This window comes from Cupressus sempervirens, chromosome 2, assembly GCF_028749045.1.
Source record: "Cupressus sempervirens isolate cs-2001-9-10 chromosome 2, ASM2874904v1, whole genome shotgun sequence".
Taxonomy (NCBI): Eukaryota; Viridiplantae; Streptophyta; class Pinopsida; order Cupressales; family Cupressaceae; genus Cupressus; species Cupressus sempervirens.
In genome coordinates, this window is record NC_143119.1 from 211,604,796 (window position 1) to 211,616,919 (window position 12,124).

Consider the following 12,124-nt stretch of genomic DNA (forward strand, 5'->3'; position numbering starts at 1 on the left):
CCACCTCATCGTTATAGTATTTTAACAATCTAGGATGGTTCAAAATGTTGTCAAAAGATGCTAACCATTCCACCTAGTCCTTAATTCTTCCATCATTCTCCAAAATTGTAGGTATAAAATTGGGTGTCCCTATGATAATTGTCTTCATCTTATTCTGTATTAGTTGCAACTTGCCACCAAAGAAACCATTCAAATATTTCACCCTATTTATCATTTTTCTAGTGTTTATGATAGTTACCTTAGGCAAATCCTACTTCTGTGAAAGCATAGGCACCAAACTGTTAAAAATGGAGTATATGGGCCCCATGTAATGAAAAGTGGAGACAATAGGGAAACAACCTCAAAACATCTATATTCTACTCCTTGTAATACCATGTAGTTATTGTGCACATTCTGTGAGACTAGTTTCAAGGCATCTATTTTTTGAATAAAAAAGTTCTTAATAGTTCTAACTTCAATTTCCTTGCCTGATCCTAGGTCTTCCTCTTCATCAACCTCCATTTCTTGTCCTAATTCTTCCCTTGTTTTAGGTATTTGGCCCTCTATCTACACACCTCTATCATGAATTTTTTATTTTTTCTAATAGTGTTCTTTAATGCTACTACCTCATTTTCTATCTTTAGGGTCTTCTTATCCAAGACATATGTTGTATTCATTTCTTCCTCATAGCTTCTCTTGGTTTTAGTGTATCTTTCATAAGCTCCCTCTAGTTGTGTTTGAAGGGTATCCATCTTGTTCTTACCTAATAAAGCCATTGAAGTGTGCATTCCATAAATTTGGATACTAGAGATGGAGTGTACATTCCAAAAAATAACATTCCCCCTTGGGGATTCCTTGATTTCCATTAGAGTAGGCTTTTGGTCCTCTAGAGCTAAACTCTGTATTGGCATTTTCTGGGCATCAATGTTATATCTAGAGTCTCTTAGCTCTTTGAGCTGATTTTCATCTTCAAATGAGATAGAATTATCTTGTCTTCTCATTTGGTTTAACAGAAAGGATGAGTTGATATCCCATCCTGGGAAAACAATCATTCCACTTCTTCTGACCAATTCCCTTTCTTATTCCACAGTAAGGGTTTTAGTGGCAGGGTCATATTCTTGCAATTTCTGAACAAGTTTAGCAACTACCTCATCAGAGTTCCTTGGCTTCATCTATAGAGACAACTCATTTTTCTTCAATTTAAAGAGGAAGCTTTTAAACTCCTCTGTCTTGATGAAATTATTATCACTTATAAATTAATTAGCCCCAATGATCCTTTCATATAATATTTGGGCTTAGAACTGTATCTTCTTGGTCTTTGTTCATCCTCAAATGCCTAAGATACCAAATATATCCTTCTAATATCATCAAAGTATTGAATACCCCTTGGAAGGATTTGTAGGGCCTTTTGATGAGCCTTTTGTGGCACTTCCACCATCTTTTGTCTCTTTTTTCTTTGTGCTTCCCACTCTGAGCTCTTAGGCTGACCCTCTTCATCATCAATGACCTCAACAACTATATCTTCATTAGAATATTTAGGGTCAACTTTATTTCTTATTGCTTTAGGGACTTGTGCTGATATTTCAACAAAAAAATTATATACACTTGTCCAATTTTGACTAGTAGTCCTCTTTGAGATAGAATCCCTTGAAGGATGGATGTGCTTTCTTCATTTCTTTCTCAAAAATGATAATATCTCTATCCTTAATCATCCTCTCTCTATAGACATTTGCATTTAACCTGTCAATAATGACATCCTCTTCCCACATAGGTTTTGTAGGAGGTAAAGTGTATCCTCTCATACTTTTTAAGGCATGTCTAACTACATTACAGGGGTCATATGTTCTAGTTGGCCCGGTTTACAATTTGTAAGCTCTTAGATAGGCATCAATTTCCTCAATGGTATTATTTCTTATTTCAAAGTCTCCTACTTTGGAGCATCCTTTTCCATCTTTGTACTGGAAGTCTTTCTCCCCATTCTTGAGTGGATTCAAAGAAAATTTAATCAAATGTATCAACATTTTTGAATAGGATTAGATGCATGATCATTGAATAATGAGGGAATCTAAAATTCTTCAATTGTCTTTGCTAAGCAATAGTGATCTCCTCATGTGTCATGTTAATTGTGTATGCTACAAAATTGTACCCATAATTGGTATTAGGGTCTTGAATATTCAGATCCATGACATAATGCCTACCTAGGGCATTCATGGTTCCATCTGAACCTAGGACCTTGTTCAAACCAAATAAAATATTCCTGAAGTATCTCTGGAAGAACTCAAGAGGCATGATTTTTTCTACTTCCTTCTTCTTCAAAATTTTTCCCTTCTCTTTATGGGACACGAGGATATTCCTTTTCATTTCTTGACCCATATTAAAAATCTTCTGGTTCTTGAGTTCTTAGTTAATTCATCAATGAAAATAGGTAATGACATTAGGCCTCCCAAATAAAATTCCTTTATGAATGTCTCTTTGTCTAAGGCTAGTAAAATGCTTATGTCCTTCTAGTGGAAGGATTTATTGACTAGATTGTAGCATTTGATTTAAGGCATTCACTAAGTCCACATCCACAAAAACTTCTGGCATGATTAGCTTAGCCAAGTTCCCAACCCAAGGGATGTAGACTAGAACTTTCTCCATTTTTTTCTTATAAAAGAACTAGAACAACTAATATCCATTCATGTCTAGAACCTATGCATATGGATCTCTGAAGGCATGATCATTTGTAGCTTGTGCATTATACAGAAAACATATGGATCTTTGAAGGTGTGATCATTTGCAGCTTGTGCATTGCTAGAACAAGGAAGAATGTGTATCCATTCTTCAACAAATGAGCTAGGGATTTTTTTTTGATGAAGGCTACTCCCCTTAATACCATAAACTCATAACGGAAACAAAGAAATAACAAAAAATGCAAGAATAAAAAATGTACTTCTTATTTGCACTGCAAATGTAGTATCACACAATTCACAAGTACAATATGCTAATCCACATGGGTGCCTTGATTACAATAATCTTCAAGACAAGCTAGGAAATATCACCCAAAGTTGTCTTAGACAATGTTTAGGCATTTTTTAAATAGGAAATTTTATGTTGCTTGAGAACGTTCTAGACATTAAAACTTAAAACCTAGGGCCGACAGACCCTAAGAATACATATAGACTCGGCCAAATACATCTTTGACAATTATTTTAGATATTTCAAGTAGCTCAAATTTGAAAGGCCATAACTCACAAACCATTGCTCTGATTGGCTATTATAACCACTTTTCAAAAATGCCAGCTCATGATCTACATACCCAAAACAAGGCCAGTGCCCTTTTGTTGAGTTTTCAAACCTCATCTAGGCACTCTAAGGCCTCCAATGGTGACCTTGAAAATTTTTTTGCAAATTTTTCCATCGAAAATCCATAATAACTTCTCTGATACTTATGCTTGAGACATGATATTTTCATTGTAGGCTTAGAACTCTAAAATGAGCCTTCTAGGAGAAAATGAGAACATTTTGAGCTCATATGAAAGAATTACTAAAAATAGAAAGTTCCCATAAATAATAACCACCCTATCTACTAGTCCTCACTAAAATAGAAAAGACTGAAAATAAGATATTTTCAGGTGATACAAGATTGCTCTTACACCCAAGATAATTTCAAAAGTGACTCCATCACATCTCAGGTGTTTAGAGGAAAACCAAGACGGTTAACCTTCTCCCTTGCTACCCATGATGAATCCTCTACTAGCCTCCCTTTCCATTTGATCAATTATTCCTCATAATTTCTATTCCTAGTAATTTTACCAACACGACTATCTAGTATCTCCTCAATCTCCTTTGTAGCCGAACTAGTTGCTAGAATACTCTACTACACTTCAGCAACTTCATCTCCATTAGCTCCTTCATAATACTCTGTCAAATCTAAAATATTAAATACTTGTGAAATATTCAATTTAGTAGGCAACTCCACTTCATAAGCATTTTTAGAATCATGTCTTTTCACTATCTTACATGGTCCAAACTTCTTCATCTTTAGCTTATTATAGGTACCCACTAGAAAATGCTCCTTTCTCAAATGAACCATGACTTCATCTCCAATCTGAAATTCCTTATACCTCCTTTTCACATATTCCTTAGCCTTATACTATGTATTCATCTTTATAATGTGTTTCCTCACCTCCTTATGGATGTTCTTGAAATGTTTAACAAATTCTTCTGCTTCAACACTACTTATCTCTCTTTTATCCAACTACCTCAATTTAGAAGCATTTCTGGGACTACTCCCATATACAATTTGGAATGGTGATTTACCAATACTCCTATTCATAGAATTATTATTTACAAATTTTTCCTATGGTAAAATCAAATCCCATCTTTTTGGCTTGTCTCCAACCAAACATCTCAACAAGTTACCCAAATTGTATTTCACAATTTTTGTTTGTCCATCAGTCTGTGCATGATGTGATAAACTAAACTTCAAATTTATATTCCACTTCTTCCACAATGTATGCAAAAAATACCCAACAAATTTGGTATCTCAATCTAAAACTATACTCTTTGGCAGACCATGTAGTCTCACCACTTCTTTGAAAAATAATTCTACTACATTAACAACATCACTAGTCTTCTTGCAAGGAATAAAATGTGTATTCTTTGAAAACTTGTCAACCACCACAAAAATAGAATCATGCCCACACTGAGTCTTTGGTAATCCACAAAAAAAATCCATGCTAACATCCTTCCATGACTTCTTTGGTATGGGTAATGGTTGATACAACCTTGTATTCTGCTTCACTCTTTTTGCCATCTAACATACTCTGCAACTATGTACAAACTTCTTCACATCTTGCTATAACTGTGGCTAGTAATAATTCTCAACAACAAAAGCTATTATTTTAGCTTTGCCAAAATGTCTAGCCAATCCTCTATTATGCTTCTCCTTGATGAGATTCTCTCTCATTGAACTTCTAGGAATGCACAATTGGCTTCCTTTGAACAACATACTATCTTGGATCATGAAATCCAACCACTTTGTCCTGTCAAGTGTAACAGGTTCTGTAAAAGCCTCCCATGCTTCACCAAAATTAGGATCATCTAAATACAAATTACTTAGTTCTAAACCCAACCACCTCTATCTGCATTTATGTCAGCAAAGTTGTCTTCTACTAAGAGCATTTGCAACTTTGTTAGACTTCCCACTCCTATGTTTCAAAACAAATGTATAACTCTGTAAAAACTCAACCCACTTTAAATGCCTTTGGTTCAATGTTTCTTGACTATTTAAATATTGTAAAGCTTGATGATCAATATACAAAACAAAATCCTTAGGAAGAAGATAGTGTATCCACTTCTTCAATGCTTGAACTCTAGCATAAAATTCTTAATCATAAACAAAATATTTTACTTTTGCATCATTCAACTTCTCACTAAAATAAGTAACAAGTCTACCTTCTTGGCTCATAATAGCTCCTATTGTAGTACCACTAGCACCATAGTCTACATGAAACACCTTGTTAAAATTAGGAAGTACTAAAAAATGATACTAAGTAACTTTCTATTTTAACAGATTAAAAATTTTATTTGCTCCTACAATCCACTTAAACTCTTTCCTATCCTCTCTCGTTATTTTGGTCAAGGATCTACAAATATTGCTAAAATCTCTTATGAACTTTCTATAAAAACTAGCTAGTCCATGAAAAGATCTTACCTCTATTGACTCCTTGGAGTAGACCATTTAAGGATAGCCTTCACTTTCTTTGGGTCCATGCTCAAACTTTCTGTCAAGACTACAAATCCCAGGTACACTAACTCCTTCTTTACAAAATTGCTCTTCTTTAGGTTTATCAACAACTTTTCTTCCCTCAACTTATCAAAAACCTTGCAAATATGAATCAAATTCTTCTCCAATGTCTTACTAAAGATTAATATATCATCTAGGTAAATAATGAAAAACTTACCTAGAAACTCCTTTAGTACCTCATTCATGAGTCACATGAAACTGCTCAGTGCATTAGTTAGCCCAAAAGGCATGACTAACCACTCGTATAGTCCTTATTTGTTCTTGAAAGCACTCTTCCACTCATCACCTTCTCTGATATGAATATGATAGTACCTACTCTTCAAATCTATTTTTGTGAAATTCTTAGCTCCACTCAAATAGTCCATAACAGCATCCATCCTTGGCAATGAAAATCTATACCTGATTGTGATCTTGTTGATAGCATGAGAATCTATGCACATCCTCCATTCCCCATTATTCTTTGGTGCTAATACTACTAGTACAACACATGGACTCAGACTCTCTTGAATCAACCCTTTTGTAATAACTCATGAACTTGTCTATTCAACTCTTCACTTTCTGCTATTGTCATTCTATGCACTGCCTTGTTTGGAAAATTGGCTCTAGGAACCAAAAATATCTAGTGACTAATCTTCCTCATTAGAGGCAATCCATCAGGTACATTATTTGATACAATATCAGAAAACTCTCCTAACATATCTACAACTTCTATAGATACCTCCTCTACTTCTTTACTATCTTTTGGAATTATAGAAAAACACATATTCTCATGCTTCATACTTTTGAGAAACTCTCTTCCATCAACAAAACATATTCTAACAGCACTACATACCTTTTCTTCTTTATCCTTCAATAGTTTTAACTTATGTTTCACTTCATCCTTGGTTAGAGTGTAGGTATTTGCTCATCTATCATGTACATCATGCTTGTCAAACTGCCACAGCCTACCCAACAACATATGACTTATGTCCATAGGTATGATATTATAAAGTACCTCATCTTGGTAGCTTATAATCTTGAACTTCACTAAGCTCTACTCATTGACCATGACCTTGTGGTCATCTTGCACCCAAGTAGTATGGCATGGACATGGGTGTTTCTATCTCTTTAGCTTCAACTTGGTGACCATCATTTCTGACACTAGATTGTCAATACTTCCACCATCAATGATCACATCACAATACTTATCTTTACATTTGTACCTTGTGTGAAACAAGCTCCTTCGATTAGGTTCATTCTCACCACTCAACAAGACTCTTCTATTAACTATAACTTCTCCTCTTTTAGGATCTTTAGAATGTGAGGATTTTGTATCTTCATCAACATGTGCAACTCTAGCCTAGCCTTCTATTCTTTGATCTATCCTTCCTCGAGGCTGGGAGCATTCAAATGTTCTATGCCCTTCTTCTCTATAGTGAAAACATTTCCCACAGAAGCCTCCTCTTCTAGATCCTTGTCCTCTTCCTCTTCCTCTTTGATCTCTATTGTTCTGATCATGGAAACAATTGGAATTATTTCCCCTTTGGTTGTGATTTCTACTTCCAGTCTCATCGTTGTTCTTCTAATCCTCTTTACGACCTTCATAAGATCATCTTCCAGATCTTCCACTATGACCTCTTCCACTATTCTTGTTATCAAACTTCTTGCTCAATTTCTTCTCAACTTTTAGGGTAAACTAGTATACCTCCTTAATATTGTTATTTGAACTAGAATTATCTGATCTTGAATGCTTGACCTTAACCCATAAAGACAATGGGCCACTATCTCCTTATTAGATTTTGTGTGGCCAGTTCTAATGAGAACTTGGTAGAATTATTTGGTATACTCTTGAATAGATTTTTCCGCTTGCTTCAAACCTTGCATTTTCTTCAATAGATCAAGCTCATAATCCACAAGAATGAATTGTCACTTTAGTTTAGCTACCATCTATTCCCATCTGGTGATTTTATCCTTTCCCTTTCTATATTTCTCCAATTGAACCTCTTGCTACCAGATCTTTGTATGTCCCTTCATCTTTGCCTTCACAAACTTGACCCTATTAGGATCCTCAATATCTTCATACTCAAAGTACTCCTCTAGGTTAACATTTGCTAAAAATGTGGGAACCTCAAACTTAGGTCTTTTTCCAATCTTGGAGATGGCCTTATAATTCCTTTCTTCCTCTAGGTTTAGAATTGCCTCTACTTCAACATTTTCATCTACTTCATCCCCCTCCTCACTTTCATATCTTATAGGAAGATTTATTCCTCTACACATTTGTTCTTCCAACGCTTTCATTTGTCTTTGGAGGGCTCTAAAACTCTCAGGTGTAACACCTACAACTCTTTTTTCACACTCTCTTCGTGGAGGCATTTTCATGCTTCTATTGAAACCCTAGTACAAATTTCCTCACAATCTATGATCTATCTATATGCTTAGCCCAAACCATAGTCCTAGTGTGAACTGCTTCACACTTGAAAATCTATCCACATGCTCAAGAACCCTAGCTTTGATACCATTTGATGAAGGGTGCTCCCCTTAATACCATAAACTCATAACAAAAAAAAAGAAAAAATAAAAAATGTGAGAACAAAATATATGGACTTCTTGTTTGCACCACAAATGTGATATTATAGAATTCACAAGTACAATATGCTAACCCACATGGGCACCTTCATTACAATAATCTTCAAGAAAAGTTGTGAGCTATCACCCAGAGCTATGCTAGACAATGTTTGGGTCATTCTTAAATAGGCAATTTTATGTCATCCGAGAAGGTTCTAGACATTAAAATTTAATACCTAGGGCCAACAAACCTTAACAATACATATAGAGTCAGCCAAATACGTCTTTGACAATTATTTTAGATATTTTGGGTAGCCCAACTTTGAAAGGCCATAACTCACAAACCATTGCTCCGATTGGCTATTATAACAAATTTTTGAAAATGCCAGCTCTTGATCCACAGGCTTAAAATAGCATTAGCACCTTTTCATCAAGTATTCGGACCTCATTCGGGCAATTTAAGGCCTCCAATGGTGAGCCTAAAGATTTTTTCCAAGCTTTTCCACCGAAAATCTGCAATAACTTCTCCAATACTTATGCTTGAGTAATGAGATTTATATGGTAGGCTTACAACTCTAAAATGAACCTTCCTATAGAAAATGAGAACATTCCAAGCTTATATGAAAAACTTACTAAAAATAGCAAGTTCTCATAACTAGTAACCACCCTATCTCCTAGTCCTTATTAAAATAGAAAAGACTAAAAATAAAATATTTTCTGGTGATGGATGATTGCTCTTACACCTAGGATAATCTCACATCATTGTTTGTGAAGTTGTCTCTTCAATCTATGCCTATGTAATTAATTCTCCTTCTTTCTAAGCCATTTCTTCAAATAATTCAATCAACTATGAATGCTATATGCTAGAAGATTTCTCTAAAACACTCTACAAATTCAAATTTTCTTTGCAAACTCAAATAATTATTTTAAATGGTAATGAAAACTTCCATGTCTTTCAAAATTTATATATCTCTACAACAAGAACATGACATTGATGGAATTTAAAATTGGAACACTTCAAAACCTATCAATCCTTCAAAAGTTGGAAGAATCTATGCCTTTTTCACATTTTATGCATCCAACTAATCCCTTTTCTAGCCAATTTAGACATGCTTGTTGAAAAATGTTTTATGCTTTCACAACTAAGAGTTGTGCTGATGTGATCACCACCTTTTCACTACTTCACCACAATTTCTTTTCTTTCTTTGTTTCTAGCTATGATCATGTGAATAGGGATTTTTTTGCAACTTTGAAACCTTGCATTTATTTTCTTTGACTGCTAGGCCTAACCTATAATGGTGTGATTCCATTTGTTTACTTCTTTGCAACTTTATTTCACTTTATCTCTCTAACCGTAATGATTTGGTGATGAGCTTTTTATTCACCGCTTTGCATCTTCACTACAATTTAGGAATAGACATTTTTCTTGCCAGTGATGATGTGACACTTCACATATTTACCTTATTGCTCCCTCACAACTATCAATCATGATGTATGTTTTTAACTATGTAATGTTGCACCAAGCATTTTCTTTGACTGTTACTTCATCCTTCATAAAATTATAACTCAATATTCTAATTGTCTTTGAAATATTTCAAGAATGTGATCAAGATTTCTTTGCTACTTTGCAACTTAAGATATTAACAACAATTGAAACCATGTGAAGATGTGATTTCTATATTATCTAACTGTCACCTCTTTTTGCAACTTCACAACTTTGACTCTGAGTCAGGCCTAAACCTTAGCAATGTTGCAATAGTCTAAAACTTAACTTCTTAATCATTTGATCACTTCATAACAACTTAATCTATTACTTTTCTTCAAACCTTTACAAAAGAGTAATAAGCATTTTTTTTGACTATCAAATATCTTTTGCAATTTCACAACTTATACTCTTTCTTCCTAGTTTAGTTGTGTAATCATGCAATAAGCCTTTAACTTGACTGTTTGTTCCTTATCATTGCTTCACAACTTATATTCTTAACCCAATAGGTAACCCTGTGAAGGCACAATCATAGAATTTTGTAGCCTTGCTACTTTAACCAAAGGCTTTCTTTAACCACTTAAGAAGATGCACCAGTCATAGAAACTTAACCATTGCTATCTTTTGCATCCTCGCAACTTTGCCTTCATAGTTATCCAGATACCTATGATGTATTGATGATTCAACTTTGACTACTATTTATGTCCATCACAACCTCACAACTATAACCTCTGACACATCATCTGGCCCAATGATGTTGCAATAACATTCCTATTAACTATTTCCTTATATTTGCATGATCACAACTTAAGATATACTCAATGCTTTCTGGCATGTGACCTTGTGATGACTATTTGAAACTAACAGTTTCCCTTCACCATAGCATCACGATTTGAATTCCTTTAAGACAAGAATGACTTAAGATCATGCACTTTTCATTTTTTTTTCTCATTCGGACCTCTAACATGAATGCTAATAGTAACTATTGTGAAGTCACAGTGAGCTGAAAATAGACCATTTCACCTCCCTATAACCTTCAACATGGTTATCAAGAAAAATAGAGTGATTTTGTGATTAAAAAGTCATGAAATATAAAATTGATATCAACTCAAAAACTTGGGATATAAAGATATAAGAAAAAAAAATTGTATATCCCTATTTTACTATTACAAATCAATTTTGAAAGAACTCCATCAAGATATAAAACATAAAATTGTCTTAGGGTTTTTGTGAGGCTTAAAACAATTTAAAAAACCCTAAGCATGACAAATACGATTGTACCTAATTTTCACAAGTTTTGACAAAAAAAATTGCTAGGTGAAAAAGCATACCATCACTAAGCATGAGCATGATGGATAATGAATAAAAGGTAGAGACATATCTAAAGACTAAGTATACAAATCTGAAATCACAGTTTACCATGGTGACATTTAAACTTGAAAGTATTAATTAAATTAAAATTTGTTGAGCTTGAGAAGTGTAATAGTATAGTGAAAGGAGAACTTATAAAAATCAAGAAACATCTTGAGAAATTATATTCAAGTACAAAAATACTTGATGAGAAAATCATGACACAAAATTGTAAAGGAGACATGTCAAGGATTGGTTGCATTAAAGGACAATCGTCAAAAGAATCAGAGATCACAAAAGAACATGGAATTGAATAGGAACCCAATCAATCATTAGATTAGATCAATTGGACATAATATTAATTTGAGAAAGCTAGAGATCATAGAATACAATTGAATGACAAATGATTTGCATGCAAAAAGTTTTTCCACATGAAGAGGGATTGCAAAGATAACCTAAATTAAAAATCCCTTTACTGGTTATTGTTACAATTGCTTTCTTTATGAACATAAATCAAATGAATGCAAGAAGCCTAATTAAAGAAAACACATATGAGGATCAATGAAAGTACTAGCATGAAAGCTAGTAGATCTTTTGGAATGAAAAATATTATCATCAATAGAATCATGTGCTACAAATACACCAAATTTGGACATATTGCAAGGGGTTGAAAATTAAAGATCAATCAATTTGGACCAAGATTTGGAAATGGATCTATGTCATGTCATATTTGCAACAATTTATGTCATACAATAAGATTTTGTAGATTCCATAGATTCAATAACAATATTATTCTAGTACTTGATGTTAGAAGGAACATGAATAATAGAAGAAGAGATCATGACATGAAAAGAGCACATGTAGACAACATTAATAAGACATTTGTGAGAGAAGGATCTTCAAAAAATATTCAGGTATGGAAGGGTAAGTCAAAGGAATTCATAGAGAACAAAGAGGAAGTGGTACCAAACACTAAA